The following is a 26,553-nucleotide window of genomic DNA, read 5'->3' on the forward strand; positions in this document are numbered from 1 at the left end:
TGTTCGTGAATTAAACACAACTTATCCCACATTGCTTTCGCAGAAACACACGAGAGCACACACACTTGCTGAGCCTCATCGAGATTTGACAAAATTATAAACTTCGTCGTTACGTCGTCCTTCACGTTCTTTTTCAGTGCAGCCGCTTGGCCAGCTCCCGCTGCCGGCACTCCTCTCGTGCCGTCGACGACGTCAAGTACATCATTCATGACAAATAACGCTTTCACTTGAGCTTTCCAGCCCTAAAAATTCGTTCCATTGAACGGCTTCACGATTTTCACTGAGATGCCGACCGACATCGCGGATTCGATTTTCGGAGCGTCTCTCCACTTTCACGTTCTCACCAGCACGCGTCTAATGGTCGACTTCCGTTCCGCGCCACGTGCCTCACGCCAACTAATTCACTCCGCGTTCACACACTTTTCTCACAGTTAACATTAACTGGGCCCATAACCTGTTAATGCATGAAATTGTGAACGGGTAAACACATAAATTGAGGTGGCCAGTATGAATGATGATTAACTATTTATTGATTAATATATTCGTAGATACAAAGCCGCGCTAACATGTGCTCCGCTTCGGGGTTCGAGACAGACAGAATAGGCAGCCGTTCGGCTCGCTTCGTAGCACGAGAGTTGCCGAAGTTATCCGAGTCGAGCCCGGCTCGAGTCGGAGTACAGTCGCTAACAGAAATGCGCTGAACTCAGTTATTCTTAACACTAGAACTACCAGACCAGTCAAAATGACTGGTCGCGCAACTTCATTATTTAACACTAGAACTACCGGAAAAAAAACAATGCTACTTCTACCAAGACCAGTCAAAATGACTGGTCATTTATAATCGTAAAAACAGAAGAATTTTTTTATTGTTTTGTTTTATATTATCATATAGAATGAATATAAGGGTATGGAAATACATCTACATGATGACAATTTTTAAAAATATAATAATTTAATTATAATAACAACATTTTTAATGATACTAACAAGTATAAATAGAACTTTTAGAAACAAAAAGAAGAAAATAAACATACAATAAAGTAAATATAAGAAGTATTTTATTATTAAAAATGTAATAGAATCTGAAATAGAAAAAAAATTATTATTAATTATTTTTAATATAAAATATTAAAATGATTGTTATTTACCTGATTATGATTCGTCACATTTCTTACAAAAGTAATTTATCTTTGTAGTGCATTGTTTGCAAACATATTTTTTACATAAATTACAAATGACAGTAGTCTTATTATTATTGCAGAACCCTATTTGACACCATTTACGTGAAGAAGGTGAACTCGTTGATGTACTTGGAGCAGTAGTTTCTTGTTGCTTGATTTTTGATTGTACATATTCAATGGCAAGTTCATTTGCTAGTTGAAACAAGAAGTCTTGTCTAGATATTTTCTCACCTGTGGTTTCCTTATATAAGATCCAGGCATTTATGCCAGCTAAATCTAAAATGTTATAAAATACTTGGAGCGGCCATCTTCTAGATCCGGATTTTACGCTATATTTTTTTGCCATTTGGTCTGTAATGTCCACTCCAAATTTAGTTTTATTATAAAATTCAACCGTCTCGGGTAACTTTTTATTACTTTTACCAATTTTGATACATTTATGTTTAGAACTCAATATAAAAACTTTCTTTTTCGGTTTACTTTTGTAAATTGTAAGGGTAATATTATTTGATTTATAGAGTAGTGATGAAAAACGAGTCATAGTATCCTTCTTTATTTTACAAATTTTTGGCAATTCTCTTTTGTTGCCACGTATAGTGCCAACAAGCGTGGTTTTTTTTGAAAGCAATTTGGATGCTAGCGGTAAGCTTGTAAAAAAATTATCGGTTGTTATACATCTTCCTTTCATAGTATATGGTTCGATAAGTTTTAGTACGACATATTCACTAAGAGATTGCGATTTTGCTCGTGTTTCATCTTTCCCTAAATAAGGAAACCCATTTAAAATATATTTTGTTTTTACATCAGATGCCAGCCAAAATTTTATTCCAAATTTGTCAGGTTTAGATGGCAAATATTGCGTAAATCGGCATCTGGATTTTGTTGCAAAGAGTTGTTCGTCAACTGTGATATTTTCTCCTGGCTTGTAGCAATTTTGACTATTTTGAATGAACCTATCCCATACTGTTGATATCAAAGCAAATTTGTCATTTTTCAAACGTTGGCTTCTTTCACTTTTTTTATCAAAGCGAATAAATTTCAAAATTTCACTGAAATTATTTCGACTCATAGTCTTGGAAAAGAAATTCGGTCCCCATTCTTTGTCCCATAAATATGACAGATTCAAATTATTTGCTTTGTATGCTCCCCGAGCATATAAAATTGCAATAAAAGCTTTAATTTTTGTTTCACTTAAAGTCCATTTTTTACCCAAAACTCGAAAAGCTTCTAATTCCGTGCAAGATATTATATAATCAAGAATATTCCCGTCAATCAGTAATAAAAATGCGCTATTTACTTCACCTTTGATAATATTTCTTTTAGCATATTCTGTGGGGCCGGATATATCTTTGAAAATATTATGAAGTGGTAATCTTCCAGTTGTAGATCCTTCTTGTATTTTTTCCCAATTGGTTCCGTCTGCAGCAATTTCATTTTTTTTATTTATATTTTCTTTTTCCTCTTCAGAACTTGAAACTATACGAGCACGTCTTTTTTTCCGTAAATTCAAAATATTTTCTAATTCACTGTCCGAGGACTCTCGAACTTCTTCATGATCTTCAAACTCATCAAACTCATCATTATTACCACTATAAACTGGGAATTAAATAATGAAGTTGCGCGACCAGTCATTTTGACTGGTCTGGTAGTTCTAGTGTTAATTCCCACCTCACGTTACATTTTTTTCTCAAAATTATATGATGACTTTTCTAGATATAAGGAATGGTTTGTAAAAATAATTTTTATTTTTTTATAACTTAAACAGAATTCGAATAAATTTTGGCATTTGCTACTTCTACTCGGACAGTGAATTAACAATTGGGAAAAAATACAAGAAGGATCTACAACTGGAAGATTACCACTTCATAATATTTTCAAAGATATATCCGGCCCCACAGAATATGCTAAAAGAAATATTATCAAAGGTGAAGTAAATAGCGCATTTTTATTACTGATTGACGGGAATATTCTTGATTATATAATATCTTGCACGGAATTAGAAGCTTTTCGAGTTTTGGGTAAAAAATGGACTCTAAGTGAAACAAAATGTAGGATTATTGGGTTCTTCTAAATGAATATTAACACAAAATATAACTTTATAACCAGAAAACTTTAATATTTAAGTGCACAAGGAATGGCACGTCTTTACCGAAGGGCTGTTTCTTATAGACTAAAAAAGAAACGAACGCTTACACACAATAGGCATATGGCCAGTTCAGTCCATCTGCGGCATCCATGACGTCAGCCGATCTCCACACCATGCAAGTTTAAACGTGTTAATAGAAAACTATGGCCTTCTAGACAAGAAAGAAGAGAACCACAGAGATTGATTTTCGTTCTTGAATCCGAGTTACATATTCCAACACGCCCCCTCGAAAATTAATCCTCTTTATAAAGTAAAACTTTTGAATAAAAACTTACATGATTCAAGCTTGATAACAAATTACTATTACTATTACACAGACGGCTATTCCTTGTACTGTTGGGAAAATACAAATGGTCCAGCATTCACTGCAAGGATAAGGAAAACCCAACCAAAACCTTATCAGACCATACCAAAATCATAAAAATACATAATTATTGTTATGGTTTATTGTATAAATTGTTTCTGCAGGTTGTTCTCATTTAAGACCTATCCCTGTTCTTAGTTCCAGGAATTTTGCAGCTGGCAGAGGTTTTGTCAGTATTGTTAAGGAAAGCAGGAGGGAATTTATATGAAGGTTAACCATTATATGTACCGGTGATTTTACTAACTCTCTTTTTTATTATAAAAAAAACTAACGAAGCGTGAGTGTAACAAACGATAGCGGAACTCCTACAGCGCCACCACATCGTCGCGCGTCTTTCTCTCGTACGACACTCTCATACATACTAGGTGGGGAGTCGTACATGTGTGTGTGGAATATCCACGGTCCCAGATATGTACAATATACAATGTATATTCTTAACACGCCTCCATACATTTATATTGTACAACCATTGAATCTTACATTATATTTAATAGCTCTCGAAATTTTACAAATTTTTCCTTACATAGAGCCTTTGTGAATATATCTGCGACATTATCATTCGTATCTATTTTTACAATCTCAATTTCCTTATTTTTTACACTTTCATGTACATAATGATAATGTATTTCAATATGTTTCGAATTTTTCGTAAAGTTACCATAATTTGCAATGTTTATTGCACCAGAATTATCTTCATATATTTTTATTGAATCCTTAATATCTAAGTAAAACATCTTTAACAATTCTTTTATATATTTCAACTCGCTTACAGTCTCTGATAACGCTACATATTCTGCGTACGTTGAAGCTTTTGTTACACATTTTTGCTTCCTTGATCTCCAATCGATCACATTACCAAATAATCTAATTACGTATCCTGACGTAGATTTTCTATCAATACTATCCCCGGCCCAATCTGCATCTACAAAGCAATCTATAATTTCACATTTTTCATTTTTCTCATAATTCAAACTCAAATTTTTCGTTAAATACAAATATTTCAAGATTCGCAAAGCGTATTTCCAATGTGTCTCATTATAACAATTTTGGAATCTACTTAGATAATTAACACTTTGACTTATATCGGGCCGTGTGCTTGAACTTATATATAGTAAAGCACCTATCAAATTCCTATATGTTAAATTTGGTTCACTATCATCTGCCTTTTCAATTTTTAAGTTTGTTTCCATAGGCGTGCTATACAGTTTACTGTTCTCTATCTTATACTTATTTGCTAACCATTCGATATACTTTGTTTGGTTTAGTTTCATTTTTCGGTTACTATAGTCATACTCTACGTTGATTCCGAGATATTCTTTTATTTCTCCTAAGTCTTTCATTTTAAATCTTTTCGCTAATAAATTCTTTATTTCCCGAATTTTTATTTTATCTTTACCGCAGATTAGTAAATCATCGACATATATTAGTAAATAAACTTCTCCTTCATGAAGCGAGTATAAACATAAATCAACATTATTTCTCTTAAATCCTAGACTTATAATATATTCATCAAAACATTCATACCAGTCTCGAGGACTTTCTCTCAGACCGTATAACGCTTTATACAATTTATACACTTTATTGGACCCATCTTCATAACCCTTAGGCTGACTGATATATACCTCCGTATTTACTTTGCCATTCAAAAAAGCAGTCTCAACGTCCATTTGTTCAATAATCAAGCCATTTTGGCAACAATATGAAAATAATACTTTTAATGTTTGATTCTTTGCTACCGGAGAGTATATATCATCAGGTACATCAGTTTGTTGAAAACCTCTTACAACTAAACGAGCTTTATATCTATTATCATTCTTTCTTGTATAGACCCATTTAACATCGAGTACTTTTTTATCTTTTACTCTTTCTACCAACTTCCAAGTTTTATTTTTATTTATACATTTTATTTCTTGATCCATAGACTTTTTCCAGTTTTCGTGACCTATACTTTCTATCGCCTCCTCAAATGTACAAGGAGTATCTATTTTACTATAATTTACATATATGTTATAACTTTCTGGTTCCGGATACCTTACAGTAGGTTTTCTCTCGCGTACGGACCTTCGCGGACCATCTTGAACTACATGTTCTTTATCTTTTACTGGTCCATCAGATTCATCGTCGCTTTCAAAAACATTATCGTCGCCTTCGCTACTTACAGAGTTATATCTTCCTCTACCTGACTCGAGTGACGGAAGTGTACATCTATACTCGTTTTTATTTACATCAAGACCTATACATTTTACATCTTTTTCTATTACGTCAACATTTCTAGCAATAACTATCTTATTATTTATCAGTACTCTGTATTCTACTTGACTATAGCCTAACAAAATTCCCATATCAGATTTTTTATCCCATTTAGACAAGCGCTTTTGTTCCGGTACTCTGACAAAGACTTTACTTCCATACAAACGTAAATGTTTAACATCCGGTCTTTTGTTGAAAAATATTTCATAAGGCGTTTTATTTTCTAACGTATTAGCTAGAGTTCGATTCTTCAAATAAGTCGCAGCGGTAACAATCTTCGGCCAAAATCTCTTATGAACTTGAGCTTCTGTTAGTAAACATCTTGACATATCCATTATCGTTCGGTTAAATCTTTCTGCCGTGCCGTTTAACTCGTGTACATACGGTGGGCATTTATTTAGAATTATACCTTTTTCTTTTATAAATTTATATGTACGATTATTAATATATTCTTTACCATTATCGCATCTTAATACTTTTACTCTTTTTCCTGTTAAATTTTCGCACTCATTTATGAATTTAACTAAGCAATCATGAACTTCATCTTTCGTTTTAATACAATAGACTTTAGCAATTTTACTATAGTCATCAATAAAAGAAACAAAATATTTTTCTCCTGTAAACCCTGTAGTTTTAAATGGACCGCACAAATCCGTATGAATTATCTCTAATATCTCTTTTGCCTTATTTCTATTATTTTCAAAAGGTAAATTTCTCATTTTATTTTCAATACATGTCTTACATTTCATAAACTCGGTTTCAAGTTCATTAGGAATGCCCGTTAACAACTTCTGTTTACATAATATATTCAAATATTTGAAGTTTACATGTCCTAATATTCTATGCCACTTTTCTTTCTGGCTCATGCCATTTCTGTTTGCATAGTTAGTTGAGTTTATACCTAGTTTACAATAATTTTCTAATTCACTATTAAATTTAAGTGTATCATTCTCTCTAAATGCGACTGCTGTTAATTCATTATTTTCATTAAATATTTTTGTTACATTTCCATAAGATACAATTTTATTTTTATTCATTAATTTTCCATAACTAATCAAATTTGCATTCATTTCTTTCGCAAAATATACATTTTTAATATCTACTTTATTTCTCTTTCCGAATGCTTGGAAATAACTAATTACATTTCCGATTTTAGTCGCTTTAATCGATCTACCATCTCCGAGGTAGATATTTACCGGCTCTTTTAAAGTAATAAATTTTTCAAAATATTCATCATTATTTATTATGTGGTCTGTACAACCGCTGTCGAGCAGCCACTTTATTTCGTATTTACTTATCTTATTTAAATTTACGCCGTGCGCTGTGTGAGCCACCGTCGCTAACCAAGCATCCATTCTTCCGCTGCTTTGCTGGCTCGTGCTGGCTGCCTGTTGCGGAGGTCCACGCCATCTTCCATAATGGCTCCTTCCGCCTCTGCCTCTGCCTCGACCACGTGTCGAATCTTGCGAGGTTTCCCTGTTGCGTCCATCTTGTCCGCCATCTTTGCAATTACGTGAATAATGTCCAATTTTTCCACACTTATAACACGCTCCTTTTTTATTTACAGCAAACACGTTCGATTTATTACCTCCTTGGTCATTGTTTTTTATCTCTGCTAACTTAATCTTATTTTTTACATAATCAGCCATTTGATCTTCAACTTTCAATGTATCTATCAAGTCACCTATATAACTATAAGATTCCGGCAATGTATTTAGCATATAGTTCAACTTTTCTTTTCTCACCAATTTTAGCACCCGCGGCTTTCAGTTCGTTTATCGACTTTTCAAAATCACTAAAGAATGATGACGAATCACTATAATTGTTCAATTTCATTTTTTCCAACTTGATTCTACACAGTAGTAACTGTAAAGCCGTTGATTCTCTCAAAATACAAATTCCAACTGCTTATTTGAAATAGCACTGTATATATAATTAATTGCTTTTAAGTCTTTTTCTTCCCAGTCATCTCTATCTGTAGCTACCTTTTCTCTTTCAACCACTTCATGACACTTTTTGAGTTTCAAGTACATCATTATTCGTTTTTTCCACATACCGTAGTCTTCACCATCAAATACTGGAATTGTTATATCACAATTACCTGCCATTTTGTCTTCGTACTTCTCGAACGTTCCTTCGTGTTCAGAATTTTTACGCACAGGCTTGGTTTCTTTCTTGACTACCGGCTTATCGGTTTCTTCCATACAACCACGTGTTTTACAGTCCGGAATCTTAATCCATTCACATCACAGCTCCATCGCAATTCTTCCACAAAAACTTTTAGCAACCACACTCTGCTACCATGTTAAGGAAAACAGGAGGGAATTTATATGAAGGTTAACCATTATATGTACCGGTGATTTTACTAACTCTCTTTTATTATAAAAAACTAACGAAGCGTGAGTGTAACAAGCGATAGCGGAACTCCTACAGCGCCACCACATCGTCGCGCGTCTTTCTCTCGTACGACACTCTCATACATACTAGGTGGGGAGTCGTACATGTGTGTGTGGAATATCCACGGTCCCAGATATGTACAATATACAATGTATATTCTTAACAATTAGACACCGCACTTTCATACATTTGGGGTACTACATCCGCTATGGAGGCATAACCAAACTCGTTATAGCGGTCTGGCACACGTAATGTTCTTCTATCGCGCAATTGTCTACCGGTTTGTTGCACTTCATCCTGTTGACGGTTGCTTACAATTGGAGATGCTTCGTCATTATCTTCACCTGATGATTCAGCCGACTCAAAATCTTCTTCGTTCTCTTCAAGTGATTCATTATAATTTCCAAAATCCAAGTTTACAGAAAAACGTTTACAGGACTCTTCATCAAAATTTTCTGTAGCTTCTTCATTAAAGGTGACTTTACAGGCTATATGTATTTTCCGTGATTTCTTGTCCCATAGTCTATAATTAGTAGAATCGCTTTCGTAGCAAACCAAAACCAACCGAAGACTTTTACTATCCAACTTCTTCCTACTTTCCTTGGGAATGTTCTTGTAGGCGATGCTTCCGAAAATTCGCATATGTTGTACTTCCGGTTTTCGTCCAGTCCATTTTTCATATGCAGTCATTTCATCCAACTGTTTTGTAACAGTCCTGTTAAGAATGTACGCTGCTGTTTTTACCGCTTCCGCCCACAAATATTTTGGTAAGCCTTTTGAAATTAACATGGACCTTGCACTTTCTACAAGAGTTCGCATTTCCCTCTCGGATCGTCCATTCTATTGAGGAACGTACTGCGTAGATTTTTCGTGGATGATTCTTCTCGATTGTAGAAAATCTCGAAATTCTTTCGAAATATATTCTCTCCCATTATCCGAACGTAGAATTTTTATCTTGTTACCTGTCTGCCTGTGGACAAGAGCTTCAAATTCCTTAAATTTATTTAGAACCTCCGATTTGTTCCGTAGGAAATAAATTGTTCGAAAACCTGTACAATCATCCTTAAACAGTAGAAAATACCGCGATCCACCTGCAGACTCCACATTTATTGGGCCATACACATCCGAATGCATCATCTCGCCCGGTTTATCTGCCTTGACCCGCCTACTTGAGAAATGAGGTTTTTTTGCCTGTTTCCCCAGCGTACAAGCCTCACAGAAAAACTGTGATCCATTTTTAATTTTCATACCATTTACAGCTTTCATTTCATCAGTTTTCTTGATGGCGTTTACATTGATATGGCCTAATCGCTCGTGCCATAATTTTAACGAGCTTTCTTGTATTAAATAACATTCCATAGACTTCTTCGTTTTAAATAGCATTTTAAATAATTGTCCATGGCGCTCTCCCACTGAAGATAAAGCACCGCTACTATTTCGAACTTCGCACCGCTTTCCGATAACATGAAATGAGAACCCTCTTTCAGTAATCGCTCCCACTGAAAACAAATTCTGTTCCAAATCCGGAACAAAAAGAACATTTGAAAGTTGGCGGCTCTCCTCTTTACCGTCCACACACGCGACGATATCTATTGTCCCCATACCCGCCACGGATAAAGTTTCGCCTCCTGCCACTTTCACATATCTTATCTTATCGGCCGGTCTCAATTCTCGAAATATTTCTTTATGTGGCGACATATGCATCGACGCCCCCGAGTCAGCTATCCATATCGATTGTTTTTCATTTGTTGCCTCCAAAGAAAACGCCGCGACATTATATGTTTCTTCAAGATTAGACGGCTTATCCGATTTCTTTTTATTTTCTTTATCAGCAATTCTTTTCTTACATTCACGATACCAGTGTCCTTTTTCATGGCAATAATTATAGGAAAATTTTTGTTTCATTTCATCCACTCTGGCTTTACTTTTCTTTTTCCCAGCTTGATTACTAGAAACTGCCTTATCGTTGGACCTCCCGGGCTGCAAATTCATATTTCTCACCTTTAACGCTAACGACGATTCTTCTGCTTCGACCGATGTGAGACGCTTATCTTCTCGGATTATTCTTGCGATTAATTTATCTTTCTTCCTCTCTCCTGCAGTTGTACTCTCCCATGCCATTCTAAATGTAGAAAACTTCGACGGTAAACTATCTAGAAGTCTCGACATAACCGCGCTATCGGAAGGCTTATCTCCGGCATTTTCTAATTTCCTACAAATGCTTTCGAATTTTTCAATACTCGATGCTACTGATTCACCATCAGAAATTCGAAATTTGTAGAAAGCTTGCCAGTTGCTCTGCTTCAGATCTTCACTGGTATCCCCGTACAGCGTATTTAGTTTTTCCCAAATTTCTTTCGGCGTGTCACAGTTTATCAAATTTCCATGTAAGGACGTTTCCACCGAGCTAAGGAGAATAACCGACGTTTTAGCACGAAGCGTTTTCCAATCTTTCCATTCCTTTGACGTTTTACTTTCTGGCTCTGTGTCCGTTCCTTTGACAAAAGTCGTTAAATCTTCTGCTTCAAGCAAGAACGATACACTGTATTTCCATAAAGCAAAATTTTTCCCATCGAATTTTGTAAGACTATATTTCTCCCTATCTGCCATTTTGTTCTATATTACAATAAAACACAGCCGAGAAAACACACTACGGAACACTACAGAATATTCTTTTACAAGTAACGCGCACGTATCATAACCCAGAAAATAACACTTTAAGCGCAGTGGAAGCGTGCTGGGCCCATAACCTATTGGAAAATTCTATCCAATGATTTCCAACACTCTTGGTTAAGATACTGAACAACTATATTTCAGATATAATAATATGCATTACATAAAAGAACAAAAGAAAACTAAGAATAAGAAACGCTACGTCCACGCATTTCGGTTGACGTCCTATAACTAACAACGCACGCACTTCGAGGCGTACAGCACTCAAAAAAAAACAACGGAAGAACAATGTAGCGTCTACGAGTCCACCGTCACGACGCCACCTGGCACTCTCAATACTACATTAGCCTAAATATTCTTCCAATACGATAGATGTAGCACACAATAAATAATCATTGCTTGTATTAATTTCCTCATATGAAACATGAGGCTTGCGTTTTATCCTATCACTCCTTCTGGGTTCGGGCTCAATTTGTTTTTCACTCTTATTATTGTGATTCTGATTATTGTGTACATCTGTTTCAATCACAGATTTATCATTATTTAAAGGCATTTTATCTAGTTCAATTGCTTTACTAGATTTTTCTTCTTGAGTTGACTCAGACATTTCTGATTCAGAATCATCAGAATTATCTGTTAGTGTTATATCTGATTTATTACTATCAGATTTATGAGACTTTACGGTTTTTATAATATTACCAAATATACCGGATTTATCCGTTCCTGAATTTTCAGTATTTATTCCGTTTAGTCTCATTTCCGGCCTTGATTCCAGATAATTTGTTTCGTCAACAATGACATCTCTTGCCACTATAAACTTTTCATTTTCCACGTCCCACACTTTATAACCGTTTGGCTCATAACCAACCAATATTCTTTTGAATGATTTATTATCAAACTTTCTTTTTCGAACTTTGTCATGTATATACACCGTACTACCAAAAACTTTCAAATATCTTAATTGAGGCTTTTTGCCATGCCAAAGTTCGTATGGTGTTTTCTTTTGCTTCAAAGCTTTTGTTGGGATTATATTAATTAAATAAGTAGCAGTTAAAACTGCTTCACCCCAAAATGCTTTGTTTAACCTAGCACCGCTTAGCATTGCGCGGGCTTTTTCAGTGACCGTTCTAACCATGCGTTCAGATACACCATTTAATTGAGGGGTTCGTGGAACAGTTAAATGAAAAGTTATGCCTTTTTGTACACAAAAATCTTTCATCTCACTTGATAAATATTCCCTTCCATTGTCAGAATAAAAATTAACTACTTTAAAATTAAAATGAGCCTCGCTTTTTAAAATAAAATCTTTGAAAACCGAAAATACATCTGATTTATAACTAATCAGGTACGTGACACAATAATGAGTGAACCCATCAATAAATAAAACAAAATAATTTTTATTATTTATTGTAGGAGGAGTGATTGGACCGCATACATCAGAATGAACAATGAACAATGGTCTTTTTACATTACTTTTATCTTTTGCCTTATTAAAACGTAAACGCGCTTGTTTGCCATATACACAAGCTTCACACAAGTTGTCATTAGGCGTTACGTTATTTATTTCACTTATATTATAGACCATTTGTTTATTCTTCAATTCTTAAAATTTACTTTTGCCAATATGACCTAAGCGTTGATGCCACAATTCATAATTATTTTGTATGGCACTATAAGCTTTCAAACTAGAGCTTACTTTACTTAAATCAACACTGAAGTCAATTGCAATTAAATTATTCAATGGCTTACCTTTCATTACGGCTTTACCATTTTTTATTACCTCAACGCCTTTGTCATTAAAAAGGATACTCATCCCGGCTTGTTGCATCTTTCTCACAGACAGCAAGTTGTGAGGAACTTCTGGGCAGTATAGAACGTCTTCGAGGATTCCTTTGATACCCAAGTTGCTTGTTACGTTGACGACTCCCTTTTTCGATGCAGTTATGTAGACGCCGTCCTTTGCTACAGCTATTTTTACCGGCGGATCCAATTCGATAAAATTATCGAATAAGTCGTCGTTGTTGATCAGATGATCAGATGCTCCAGAGTCCAGTAGAAAATTTATATTATTGCTTAATCCTTCGATGTGTTTGAGTATGACGTTGATGATTGAGTTTCTTGTGTCATTTGAGCAGACTTCTTTTTCTTCTCTTCCTCCAAAAATTTTTCTCTCCTCTTACGGAAAATACAATCTTTGATGACATGATTTTTTCTACCGCAAAAATGACAGTTTATGCCTGATTGTCTGGAATTATTATTGCGCTTGAAGCCTTTCTTGTGTAGTCCTCCTTTCTTGAATGGTTTCGACTTTTGAGAATTTCTATAGATAGTCACTTTATTATTATTGTTGTTACTAGTTGATTTTTCTTGACAGGCTACTTGCAAAACTTTTGCACTTGTATCAATACTCTCATTTTTCAATTTTATCTCGTGGTCTAAGAGCCTTGTTTTTACAAAAGCTAATGTTATATATTCATCAGACAAAGTTTCGATCGCTGTTATTATGCTACTATATGTATTTGGCAACGTTAATAGTAAGTGAGCTATTTTGTCACTCTCTTCAAGTTTGGCACCGGCAGCAGCTAGGTCGGAAACTAATTCGTAAACACTTACACGTGGTGCGACAACAACCGGGTGCGAAGCAACTCCCGCTCGCGAGACCGTTCCCGACCCGGATGCACCGCCCATCCCCGACCCAAAACCGAACTCTACAGCAGATGGGGCCGCAAACCGCACCGCGACGCCCGCAAACCTGCCTCATTGCTGCCCCTGCTTTCTTTACCCTATCCTTCAAGTGCGCTTCCTGTCCTCCATTCTTTTTGAACACATAGCCCAGATACCTGAATTCCTTCACCTCCTCTATCCTCTTCCCCTTCCAATTCCAGTCTATTTCTCTATTTCTTCCCCCTCCTCTTCTTAATCTTAATATCTTCGTTTTCTCCACGTTGACCTCTAATTTCTTCCTGTCGCAATACTCCTCCATTCTCCTCAGCATACTCTCCATTTCCTCTTCTCTTTCCGCTAACAAAACCACATCATCTGCGTACGCTAACGAACCTATCCTTTTCCCTCTCACCCTTACACCACCCGATCTTCTTTTCATCAATTCCTCCTCTAAATCCGCTATCAATACGTTAAAGAGCATCGGACTCATTGGGCACCCCTGCCTGACCCCTCTTGCCGTCCAGAATCTATCCCTCCCGCTGCCTTCACCCTACTCGCCGTTTCCTGATAAACCTCCTTCACCCTTTCTCTAAATCCCTCTCTAATCCCTCTCTTCTCCATTTCACGCAGCAGAACCGCCGCCTTCAGGTCTACGAACGCCGCCACCAGCTTCCCTCTCTCTTTCCCTACCCTGTCTTCCCACCAGATAATTTATTCATATCTCCATTCACATATACTGTCACCACCGTCCAAATCTCCTCCCTTGCCTTCACCCTCCTCACCATGATTCTCTCTTCTTCCTCCTCCTTATATCCCTCCCCCTCCTCCGCCATCTCCTTCCTCACCCTTACGACTATTCCCCCTATCCCTCTTCCTCTCTTATTTTTCCTCTTTGCTCCTTGCACCGTCCACACATATCCTCCCGGCAATCTTCTCTTTACCTTCTCCCAGCTTTTTTCTTCCATCCATGTCTCAATTAAAACAATTACTTCCCACTTTTCTATTTCCTTTAAAAAATCCTTGTCCTTACTCATTAAGCCTGCCACATTTCAGAACCCTATCTTCCAGTTCCCCCCTTCTGTCCTACTCCCTCCCTTCAACTCCTTTAGTTTTTTTCCAGCTTCCGTTCACCACATTTCTCTTCTCCCTGATCTTCCTCCCTCTCTCCTTCCCTGCCCCCATACCCCCCTCCCTGCAAGCTTTCAAAGTCTCTTTCTCTTCGTCCCATACCCATATCCTTCCATTTATGAAGATCTTCGCATATTCTACTCTTACCCTCTTCCCTTTCCTTACCTCCCTACTCCCCACCTCCCTAAGTATCCATTGCAACTTTTTCTCTTTCCACGCCCAATCATCCCCTATTAGCTTCCTCCTTCCTTGGAGCCTGCACCTTTTAACCATCACCTCCCTTTTTTCCTCCACATTCCTTAGCCTCACCTTCAGTACCGTCTCCTCCGCTTCCCTCCTCCTCCTTCCTATCTCCTCCACCTCCTCTACCTTCACTCCTGCCCCTATTCTATCAAGCAACCTCTCCGCCGTTTCTTTCGCCGAACCTCTTCTTACCACTCTTTTAATTGTTAAATTTCTTCTCCTATCCTCCCTTTCTTTCATCTTCATCCTCTTCTCCATTTCCTTCACTTTCCACCTTATCCCTTCCCCCTCATCCTTCTTTGCCCCCATATCCACTGCTCCCCCTGCCACCCCTCTTCTGCTTTTACCCCAACCTTGTCACCCCTCTCCACCCTCCCCTTTCCCCTCCAACTCTTCTATCCTTTTCTCTAATTTCTCTCTTTCTTCCCTTCATTTCGCTTCCTTTTCCTCCATCTCACCTCTCACTCTTTCTAGCTCATTTTTCACCCCACTAATTTCTTTCTTTACTATTTTCTTCACCTCCTTCATCCAATCTTTGTCCAACTCCATTCTTACTTCACTTCTTCCCATCTCCCTTATCCGCTCCTCTTGCCCATCTTCCACCTCCCTTTTCTCTTGCACGCCACCTCTTCCTTCCTCACCCCTCCCCGGCGACCTAGATATCTTCTGACTTCTTCTAAACGCTCTCTCTTCCTCTTCATCCTCCATCTCTCTCTTTCTCATCCACATTTCCTTCACTCCCGCAGTTCTCCCCCGGCTCTCACTTCTCGTTCTAACCATCCTTTCCGCGTTTGTCTTCCTCCCTCTCTTCTTCTCACCTCCTATCCCCTTCTCTTCACTCATCCGCCTGCTTGTCTCCTGACTCTCCGTACCTCTTCTCCCACCTAATTCCACGCTCCTCCACCGATGTCGCTGTCGCTGTCGTCACATCAACATGAATTGCCAAAATTGCTGTGTTGTTCTTCCTCTTGAAGATACATTTTTCAGTAATGAGCTGCTGAAATCCATGTTCCTTTAGTTTTTCAGTAAATTTTTTTATTCCAGCAATTTGGTGCTTGTTTCAGTCCATACAATGCCTTTTTAGTTTTCCAAATTTTTCTTCTTTTCTATAACCTTCAGGCAGTTTTATAAATATGTCTTCCTCTATAATTTCATATAGGAATGCTGTTCGTATATCAAATTTTATATATTTTCATTTGTTTTTACATGCTAATGCAAATAGTGCTCTTAAGGTTGCGGTGTTGACAACTGGACAGAAGAGTTTCTCGTAGTCTAATTGCTCCTTTTGTTCAAATCCTCTTACAACCAAACGTGCTTTGTGTCTTCCGTCTTCCTTTTTTGTAAATATCCATTTTGTGGAAATGCATTAATTCTTCATTGCTTCTGCTTCATCTACGATATCCCATGTATTATTTTTACGTAATGAATCCTTTTCATTCTCAATTCCCCTTTTCCATTCTTCCTTTTTCATCACTGTTCATAACTTTACTGTATGTTAAATATGCAATGGGTTCTCCATATCGTTCTGGGCTTTTTCTTGGAATTTTTGATCTTCTTAGTATCTGTTCCAATCCTTCTTGGTCTTTCTCTGCATTCAGCATCTTTTCTTCACTGTCGGATTGTTCTTCATCGATTTTTGTTTCGGGATCCTTCCATTTTTCATCATGCTGTTCTTTCTTTTCATTAAATTTCTCATTGGTTTTATTATTTTTAGTTGTATTACAGTTTATTCTTATTGTGCTGTTCACCATCTTTTCTTCAATGCATGTCACTTCTCGTGAGATTCTTATTTTCCTATTCTCTGAATCCCGTAGTCCATATCCATTTTCAGTATATCCAACAAATATCATTTCCTTGCTTTTAACATCCAGTTTCTTCAATGGTCCTGGAGTTTTTACATATGCTTTACAATCGAATATTCTTAAGTTTTTGAGGTTAGGTTTTCTTGAGTTCCACAACTCATATGCAGTTTTTTCATTTATGGTGGTTGGACTTCTGTTGTGTAAATATGCTGCAACTCGCACTGCTTCACCCCAAAGGTTTTTATTTGTGTTACTTTCTGTAAGCATTGCTCTTACCTTTTTAATTAATGTTTTATTCATCCTTTCAGCTTTACCATTAAGTTGAGGTGTGTGGTGTAAAGTCCATTAAGAGGTGGAGTAAAGTCCATTTTAATTCCTTTATCTTTACACCATTGTCTTACTTCATTATTCGCATATTCCTTGCCATTGTCACATCTGATTGTTTTTACCCTTTTCTCCCATTTATTTTCTGCTAATTTTATGTATTTTTTTATTTTATCTTCTCTCATTTTTATGTGCTAGGAGAAATACCATAGTGAAATTAGAATAGTCATCAATAAATGTGCAGAAATACCTCTTTTTATCCCATGTTGCTGGTGTTATTGGGCCGCAAACGTCAGTGTGTATTATCTGCAAAGGTCTTGTCGCTCTTTCTCTTACACTGTTAAATGGTTTCTTTTTCTGATTTGCTTTAATATAGATTTTACAATTGCCTAGCTGACCAAGTATCCCCTTGTCTATCTCCATTCCAGTTGAGATTGCCAAAAGCTTTTTCATATTATTTACACCCAGGTGTCCAAGTCTTTTGTGCCAAAGTAGTTCTGCATTAATCTTAAGTGATGCTTGCATAGCTTCTTCTCTTGCATTGATAGTATATAATCAAGCTGTGTTTTTTCTTCCTTGTAATATAACTTTATTATTTTTACTCATTACTACTTTATTTTTATTGAATGTTACCTCTCCTCCCGCTTTAGTGATTTCGTTCACTGAAAGTAGATTCTGTGTTAAGTCGGGAACATAGAGAACATTTCTTAGTTTGCACCTAGCCATTTCTAGTGATCCGAGCTCTCGTGCTGTCATTGTGCCTTTGGTACTAGCTATGTTGATCTTAGTGTCTACTGACCTTGACTTTGTCAGATGATCATCAGAATGATTAATCAGAAGAATGGAAAAGGGGAATTGAGAATGAAAAGGATTCATTACGTAAAAATAATACATGGGATATCGTAGATGAAGCAGAAGCAATGAAGAATTAATGCATTTCCACAAAATGGATATTTACAAAAAAGGAAGACGGAAGACACAAAGCACGTTTGGTTGTAAGAGGATTTGAACAAAAGGAGCAATTAGACTACGAGAAACTCTTCTGTCCAGTTGTCAACACCGCAACCTTAAGAGCACTATTTGCATTAGCATGTAAAAACAAATGAAAATATATAAAATTTGATATACGAACAGCATTCCTATATGAAATTATAGAGGAAGACATATTTATAAAACTGCCTGAAGGTTATAGAAAAGAAGAAAAATTTGGAAAACTAAAAAGGCATTGTATGGACTGAAACAAGCACCAAATTGCTGGAATAAAAAATTTACTGAAAAACTAAAGGAACATGGATTTCAGCAGCTCATTACTGAAAAATGTATCTTCAAGAGGAAGAACAACACAGCAATTTTGGCAATTCATGTTGATGTGACGACAGCGACAGCGACATCGGTGGAGGAGCGTGGAATTAGGTGGGAGAAGAGGTACGGAGAGTCAGGAGACAAGCAGGCGGATGAGTGAAGAGAAGGGGATAGGAGGTGAGAAGAAGAGAGGGAGGAAGACAAACGCGGAAAGGATGGTTAGAACGAGAAGTGAGAGCCGGGGGAGAACTGCGGGAGTGAAGGAAATGTGGATGAGAAAGAGAGAGATGGAGGATGAAGAGGAAGAGAGAGCGTTTAGAAGAAGTCAGAAGATATCTAGGTCGCCGGGGAGGGGTGAGGAAGGAAGAGGTGGCGTGCAAGAGAAAAGGGGAGGTGGAAGATGGGCAAGAGGAGCGGATAAGGGAGATGGGAAGAAGTGAAGTAAGAATGGAGTTGGACAAAGATTGGATGAAGGAGGTGAAGAAAATAGTAAAGAAAGAAATTAGTGGGGTGAAAAATGAGCTAGAAAGAGTGAGAGGTGAGATGGAGGAAAAGGAAGCGAAATGAAGGGAAGAAAGAGAGAAATTAGAGAAAAGGATAGAAGAGTTGGAGGGGAAAGGGGAGGGTGGAGAGGGTGACAAGGTTGGGGTAAAAGCAGAAGAGGGGGTGGCAGGGGGAGCAGTGGATATGGGGGCAAAGAAGGATGAGGGGGAAGGGATAAGGTGGAAAGTGAAGGAAATGGAGAAGAGGATGAAGATGAAAGAAAGGGAGGATAGGAGAAGAAATTTAACAATTAAAAGAGTGGTAAGAAGAGGTTCGGCGAAAGAAACGGCGGAGAGGTTGCTTGATAGAATAGGGGCAGGAGTGAAGGTAGAGGAGGTGGAGGAGATAGGAAGGAGGAGGAGGGAAGCGGAGGAGACGGTACTGAAGGTGAGGCTAAGGAATGTGGAGGAAAAAAGGGAGGTGATGGTTAAAAGGTGCAGGCTCCAAGGAAGGAGGAAGCTAATAGGGGATGATTGGGCGTGGAAAGAGAAAAAGTTGCAATGGATACTTAGGGAGGTGGGGAGTAGGGAGGTAAGGAAAGGGAAGAGGGTAAGAGTAGAATATGCGAAGATCTTCATAAATGGAAGGATATGGGTATGGGACGAAGAGAAAGAGACTTTGAAAGCTTGCAGGGAGGGGGGTATGGGGGCAGGGAAGGAGAGAGGGAGGAAGATCAGGGAGAAGAGAAATGTGGTGAACGGAAGCTGGAAAAAAACTAAAGGAGTTGAAGGGAGGGAGTAGGACAGAAGGGGGGAACTGGAAGATAGGGTTCTGAAATGTGGCAGGCTTAATGAGTAAGGACAAGGATTTTTTAAAGGAAATAGAAAAGTGGGAAGTAATTGTTTTAATTGAGACATGGATGGAAGAAAAAAGCTGGGAGAAGGTAAAGAGAAGATTGCCGGGAGGATATGTGTGGACGGTGCAAGGAGCAAAGAGGAAAAATAAGAGAGGAAGAGGGATAGGGGGAATAGTCGTAAGGGTGAGGAAGGAGATGGCGGAGGAGGGGGAGGGATATAAGGAGGAGGAAGAAGAGAGAATCATGGTGAGGAGGGTGAAGGCAAGGGAGGAGATTTGGACGGTGGTGACAGTATATGTGAATGGAGATATGAATAAATTATCTGGTGGGAAGACAGGGTAGGGAAAGAGAGAGGGAAGCTGGTGGCGGCGTTCGTAGACCTGAAGGCGGCGGTTCTGCTGCGTGAAATGGAGAAGAGAGGGATTAGAGAGGGATTTAGAGAAAGGGTGAAGGAGGTTTATCAGGAAACGGCGAGTAGGGTGAAGGCAGCGGGAGGGATAGATTCTGGACGGCAAGAGGGGTCAGGCAGGGGTGCCCAATGAGTCCGATGCTCTTTAACGTATTGATAGCGGATTTAGAGGAGGAATTGATGAAAAGAAGATCGGGTGGTGTAAGGGTGAGAGGGAAAAGGATAGGTTCGTTAGCGTACGCAGATGATGTGGTTTTGTTAGCGGAAAGAGAAGAGGAAATGGAGAGTATGCTGAGGAGAATGGAGGAGTATTGCGACAGGAAGAAATTAGAGGTCAACGTGGAGAAAACGAAGATATTAAGATTAAGAAGAGGAGGGGGAAGAAATAGAGAAATAGACTGGAATTGGAAGGGGAAGAGGATAGAGGAGGTGAAGGAATTCAGGTATCTGGGCTATGTGTTCAAAAAGAATGGAGGACAGGAAGCGCACTTGAAGGATAGGGTAAAGAAAGCAGGGGCAGCAATGAGGCAGGTTTGCGGGCGTCGCGGTGCGGTTTGCGGCCCCATCTGCTGTAGAGTTCGGTTTTGGGTCGGGGATGGGCGGTGCATCCGGGTCGGGAACGGTCTCGCGAGCGGGAGTTGCTTCGCACCCGGTTGTTGTCGCACCACGTGTAAGTGTTTACGAATTAGTTTCCGACCTAGCTGCTGCCGGTGCCAAACTTGAAGAGAGTGACAAAATAGCTCACTTACTATTAACGTTGCCAAATACATATAGTAGCATAATAACAGCGATCGAAACTTTGTCTGATGAATATATAACATTAGCTTTTGTAAAAACAAGGCTCTTAGACCACGAGATAAAATTGAAAAATGAGAGTATTGATACAAGTGCAAAAGTTTTGCAAGTAGCCTGTCAAGAAAAATCAACTAGTAACAACAATAATAATAAAGTGACTATCTATAGAAATTCTCAAAAGTCGAAACCATTCAAGAAAGGAGGACTACACAAGAAAGGCTTCAAGCGCAATAATAATTCCAGACAATCAGGCATAAACTGTCATTTTTGCGGTAGAAAAAATCATGTCATCAAAGATTGTATTTTCCGTAAGAGGAGAGAAAAATTTTTGGAGGAAGAGAAGAAAAAGAAGTCTGCTCAAATGACACAAGAAACTCAATCATCAACGTCATACTCAAACACATCGAAGGATTAAGCAATAATATAAATTTTCTACTGGACTCTGGAGCATCTGATCATCTGATCAACAACGACGACTTATTCGATAATTTTATCGAATTGGATCCGCCGGTAAAAATAGCTGTAGCAAAGGACGGCGTCTACATAACTGCATCGAAAAAGGGAGTCGTCAACGTAACAAGCAACTTGGGTATCAAAGGAATCCTCGAAGACGTTCTATACTGCCCAGAAGTTCCTCACAACTTGCTGTCTGTGAGAAAGATGCAACAAGCCGGGATGAGTATCCTTTTTAATGACAAAGGCGTTGAGGTAATAAAAAATGGTAAAGCCGTAATGAAAGGTAAGCCATTGAATAATTTAATTGCAATTGACTTCAGTGTTGATTTAAGTAAAGTAAGCTCTAGTTTGAAAGCTTATAGTGCCATACAAAATAATTATGAATTGTGGCATCAACGCTTAGGTCATATTGGCAAAAGTAAATTTTAAGAATTGAAGAATAAACAAATGGTCTATAATATAAGTGAAATAAATAACGTAACGCCTAATGACAACTTGTGTGAAGCTTGTGTATATGGCAAACAAGCGCGTTTACGTTTTAATAAGGCAAAAGATAAAAGTAATGTAAAAAGACCATTGTTCATTGTTCATTCTGATGTATGCGGTCCAATCACTCCTCCTACAATAAATAATAAAAATTATTTTGTTTTATTTATTGATGGGTTCACTCATTATTGTGTCACGTACCTGATTAGTTATAAATCAGATGTATTTTCGGTTTTCAAAGATTTTATTTTAAAAAGCGAGGCTCATTTTAATTTTAAAGTAGTTAATTTTTATTCTGACAATGGAAGGGAATATTTATCAAGTGAGATGAAAGATTTTTGTGTACAAAAAGGCATAACTTTTCATTTAACTGTTCCACGAACCCCTCAATTAAATGGTGTATCTGAACGCATGGTTAGAACGGTCACTGAAAAAGCCCGCGCAATGCTAAGCGGTGCTAGGTTAAACAAAGCATTTTGGGGTGAAGCAGTTTTAACTGCTACTTATTTAATTAATATAATCCCAACAAAAGCTTTGAAGCAAAAGAAAACACCATACGAACTTTGGCATGGCAAAAAGCCTCAATTAAGATATTTGAAAGTTTTTGGTAGTACGGTGTATATACATGACAAAGTTCGAAAAAGAAAGTTTGATAATAAATCATTCAAAAGAATATTGGTTGGTTATGAGCCAAACGGTTATAAAGTGTGGGACGTGGAAAATGAAAAGTTTATAGTGGCAAGAGATGTCATTGTTGACGAAACAAATTATCTGGAATCAAGGCCGGAAATGAGACTAAACGGAATAAATACTGAAAATTCAGGAACGGATAAATCCGGTATATTTGGTAATATTATAAAAACCGTAAAGTCTCATAAATCTGATAGTAATAAATCAGATATAACACTAACAGATAATTCTGATGATTCTGAATCAGAAATGTCTGAGTCAACTCAAGAAGAAAAATCTAGTAAAGCAATTGAACTAGATAAAATGCCTTTAAATAATGATAAATCTGTGATTGAAACAGATGTACACAATAATCAGAATCACAATAATAAGAGTGAAAAACAAATTGAGCCCGAACCCAGAAGGAGTGATAGGATAAAACGCAAGCCTCATGTTTCATATGAGGAAATTAATACAAGCAATGATTATTTATTGTGTGCTACATCTATCGTATTGGAAGAATATTTAGGCTAATGTAGTATTGAGAGTGCCAGGTGGCGTCGTGACGGTGGACTCGTAGACGCTACATTGTTCTTCCGTTGTTTTTTTGAGTGCTGTACGCCTCGAAGTGCGTGCGTTGTTAGTTATAGGACGTCAACCGAAATGCGTGGACGTAGCGTTTCTTATTCTTAGTTTTCTTTTGTTCTTTTATGTAATGCATATTATTATATCTGAAATATAGTTGTTCAGTATCTTAACCAAGAGTGTTGGAAATCATTGGATAGAATTTTCCAATAGGTTATGGGCCCAGCACGCTTCCACTGCGCTTAAAGTGTTATTTTCTGGGTTATGATACGTGCGCGTTACTTGTAAAAGAATATTCTGTAGTGTTCCGTAGTGTGTTTTCTCGGCTGTGTTTTATTGTAATATAGAACAAAATGGCAGATAGGGAGAAATATAGTCTTACAAAATTCGATGGGAAAAATTTTGCTTTATGGAAATACAGTGTATCGTTCTTGCTTGAAGCAGAAGATTTAACGACTTTTGTCAAAGGAACGGACACAGAGCCAGAAAGTAAAACGTCAAAGGAATGGAAAGATTGGAAAACGCTTCGTGCTAAAAACGTCGGTTATTCTCCTTAGCTCGGTGGAAACGTCCTTACATGGAAATTTGATAAACTGTGACACGCCGAAAGAAATTTGGGAAAAACTAAATACGCTGTACGGGGATACCAGTGAAGATCTGAAGCAGAGCAACTGGCAAGCTTTCTACAAATTTCGAATTTCTGATGGTGAATCAGTAGCATCGAGTATTGAAAAATTCGAAAGCATTTGTAGGAAATTAGAAAATGCCGGAGATAAGCCTTCCGATAGCGCGGTTATGTCGAGACTTCTAGATAGTTTACCGTCGAAGTTTTCTACATTTAGAATGGCATGGGAGAGTACAACTGCAGGAGAGAGGAAGAAAGATAAATTAATCGCAAGAATAATCCGAGAAGATAAGCGTCTCACATCGGTCGAAGCAGAAGAATCGTCGTTAGCGTTAAAGGTGAGAAATATGAATTTGCAGCCCGGGAGGTCCAACGATAAGGCAGTTTCTAGTAATCAAGCTGGGAAAAAGAAAAGTAAAGCCAGAGTGGATGAAATGAAACAAAAATTTTCCTATAATTATTGCCATGAAAAAGGACACTGGTATCGTGAATGTAAGAAAAGAATTGCTGATAAAGAAAATAAAAAGAAATCGGATAAGCCGTCTAATCTTGAAGAAACATATAATGTCGCGGCGTTTTCTTTGGAGGCAACAAATGAAAACAATCGATATGGATAGCTGACTCGGGGGCGTCGATGCATATGTCGCCACATAAAGAAATATTTCGAGAATTGAGACCGGCCGATAAGATAAGATATGTGAAAGTGGCAGGAGGCGAAACTTTATCCGTGGCGGGTATGGGGACAATAGATATCGTCGCGTGTGTGGACGGTAAAGAGGAGAGCCGCCAACTTTCAAATGTTCTTTTTGTTCCGGATTTGGAACAGAATTTGTTTTCAGTGGGAGCGATTACTGAAAGAGGGTTCTCATTTCATGTTATCGGAAAGCGGTGCGAAGTTCGGAAATAGTAGCGGTGCTTTATCTTCAGTGGGAGAGCGCCATGGACAATTATTTAAAATGCTATTTAAAACGAAGAAGTCTATGGAATGTTATTTAATACAAGAAAGCTCGTTAAAATTATGGCACGAGCGATTAGGCCATATCAATGTAAACGCCATCAAGAAAACTGATGAAATGAAAGCTGTAAATGGTATGAAAATTAAAAATGGATCACAGTTTTTCTGTGAGGCTTGTACGCTGGGGAAACAGGCAAAAAAACCTCATTTCTCAAGTAGGCGGGTCAAGGCAGATAAACCGGGCGAGATGATGCATTCGGATGTGTATGGCCCAATAAATGTGGAGTCTGCAGGTGGATCGCGGTATTTTCTACTGTTTAAGGATGATTGTACAGGTTTTCGAACAATTTATTTCCTACGGAACAAATCGGAGGTTCTAAATAAATTTAAGGAATTTGAAGCTCTTGTCCACAGGCAGACAGGTAACAAGATAAAAATTCTACGTTCGGATAATGGGAGAGAATATATTTCGAAAGAATTTCGAGATTTTCTACAATCGAGAAGAATCATCCACGAAAAATCTACGCAGTACGTTCCTCAATAGAATGGACGATCCGAGAGGGAAATGCGAACTCTTGTAGAAAGTGCAAGGTCCATGTTAATTTCAAAAGGCTTACCAAAATATTTGTGGGCGGAAGCGGTAAAAACAGCAGCGTACATTCTTAACAGGACTGTTACAAAACAGTTGGATGAAATGACTGCATATGAAAAATGGACTGGACGAAAACCGGAAGTACAACATATGCGAATTTTCGGAAGCATCGCCTACAAGAACATTCCCAAGGAAAGTAGGAAGAAGTTGGATAGTAAAAGTCTTCGGTTGGTTTTGGTTTGCTACGAAAGCGATTCTACTAATTATAGACTATGGGACAAGAAATCACGGAAAATACATATAGCCTGTAAAGTCACCTTTAATGAAGAAGCTACAGAAAATTTTGATGAAGAGTCCTGTAAACGTTTTTCTGTAAACTTGGATTTTGGAAATTATAATGAATCACTTGAAGAGAACGAAGAAGATTTTGAGTCGGCTGAATCATCAGGTGAAGATAATGACGAAGCATCTCCAATTGTAAGCAACCGTCAACAGGATGAAGTGCAACAAACCGGTAGACAATTGCGCGATAGAAGAACATTACGTGTGCCAGACCGCTATAACGAGTTTGGTTATGCCTCCATAGCGGATGTAGTACCCCAAATGTATGAAAGTGCGGTGTCTAATTGTTAAGAATATACATTGTATATTGTACATATCTGGGACCGTGGATATTCCACACACACATGTACGACTCCCCACCTAGTATGTATGAGAGTGTCGTACGAGAGAAAGACGCGCGACGATGTGGTGGCGCTGTAGGAGTTCCGCTATCGCTTGTTACACTCACGCTTCGTTAGTTTTTTATAATAAAAGAGAGTTAGTAAAATCACCGGTACATATAATGGTTAACCTTCATATAAATTCCCTCCTGTTTTCCTTAACATGGTAGCAGAGTGTGGTTGCTAAAAGTTTTTGTGGAAGAATTGCGATGGAGCTGTGATGTGAATGGATTAAGATTCCGGACTGTAAAACACGTGGTTGTATGGAAGAAACCGATAAGCCGGTAGTCAAGAAAGAAACCAAGCCTGTGCGTAAAAATTCTGAACACGAAGGAACGTTCGAGAAGTACGAAGACAAAATGGCAGGTAATTGTGATATAACAATTCCAGTATTTGATGGTGAAGACTACGGTATGTGGAAAAAACGAATAATGATGTACTTGAAA

At 37.9% G+C, this 26,553-nt stretch overlaps 1 protein-coding gene across 2 annotated transcripts in view; it reads left to right on the forward strand.

Moving 5' to 3' along the window:
* The window catches only part of LOC107073512 (uncharacterized), a 160,030-nt gene that overhangs the window by 96,114 nt on the left and 37,363 nt on the right, over nucleotides 1-26,553 (forward strand). The gene's annotated exons all lie outside the window — the stretch shown is intronic.

This window comes from Polistes dominula, unplaced genomic scaffold, assembly GCF_049000335.1.
Source record: "Polistes dominula isolate Pdom_NZ unplaced genomic scaffold, Pdom_raw_medaka contig_269, whole genome shotgun sequence".
NCBI lineage: Eukaryota > Metazoa > Arthropoda > Insecta > Hymenoptera > Vespidae > Polistes > Polistes dominula.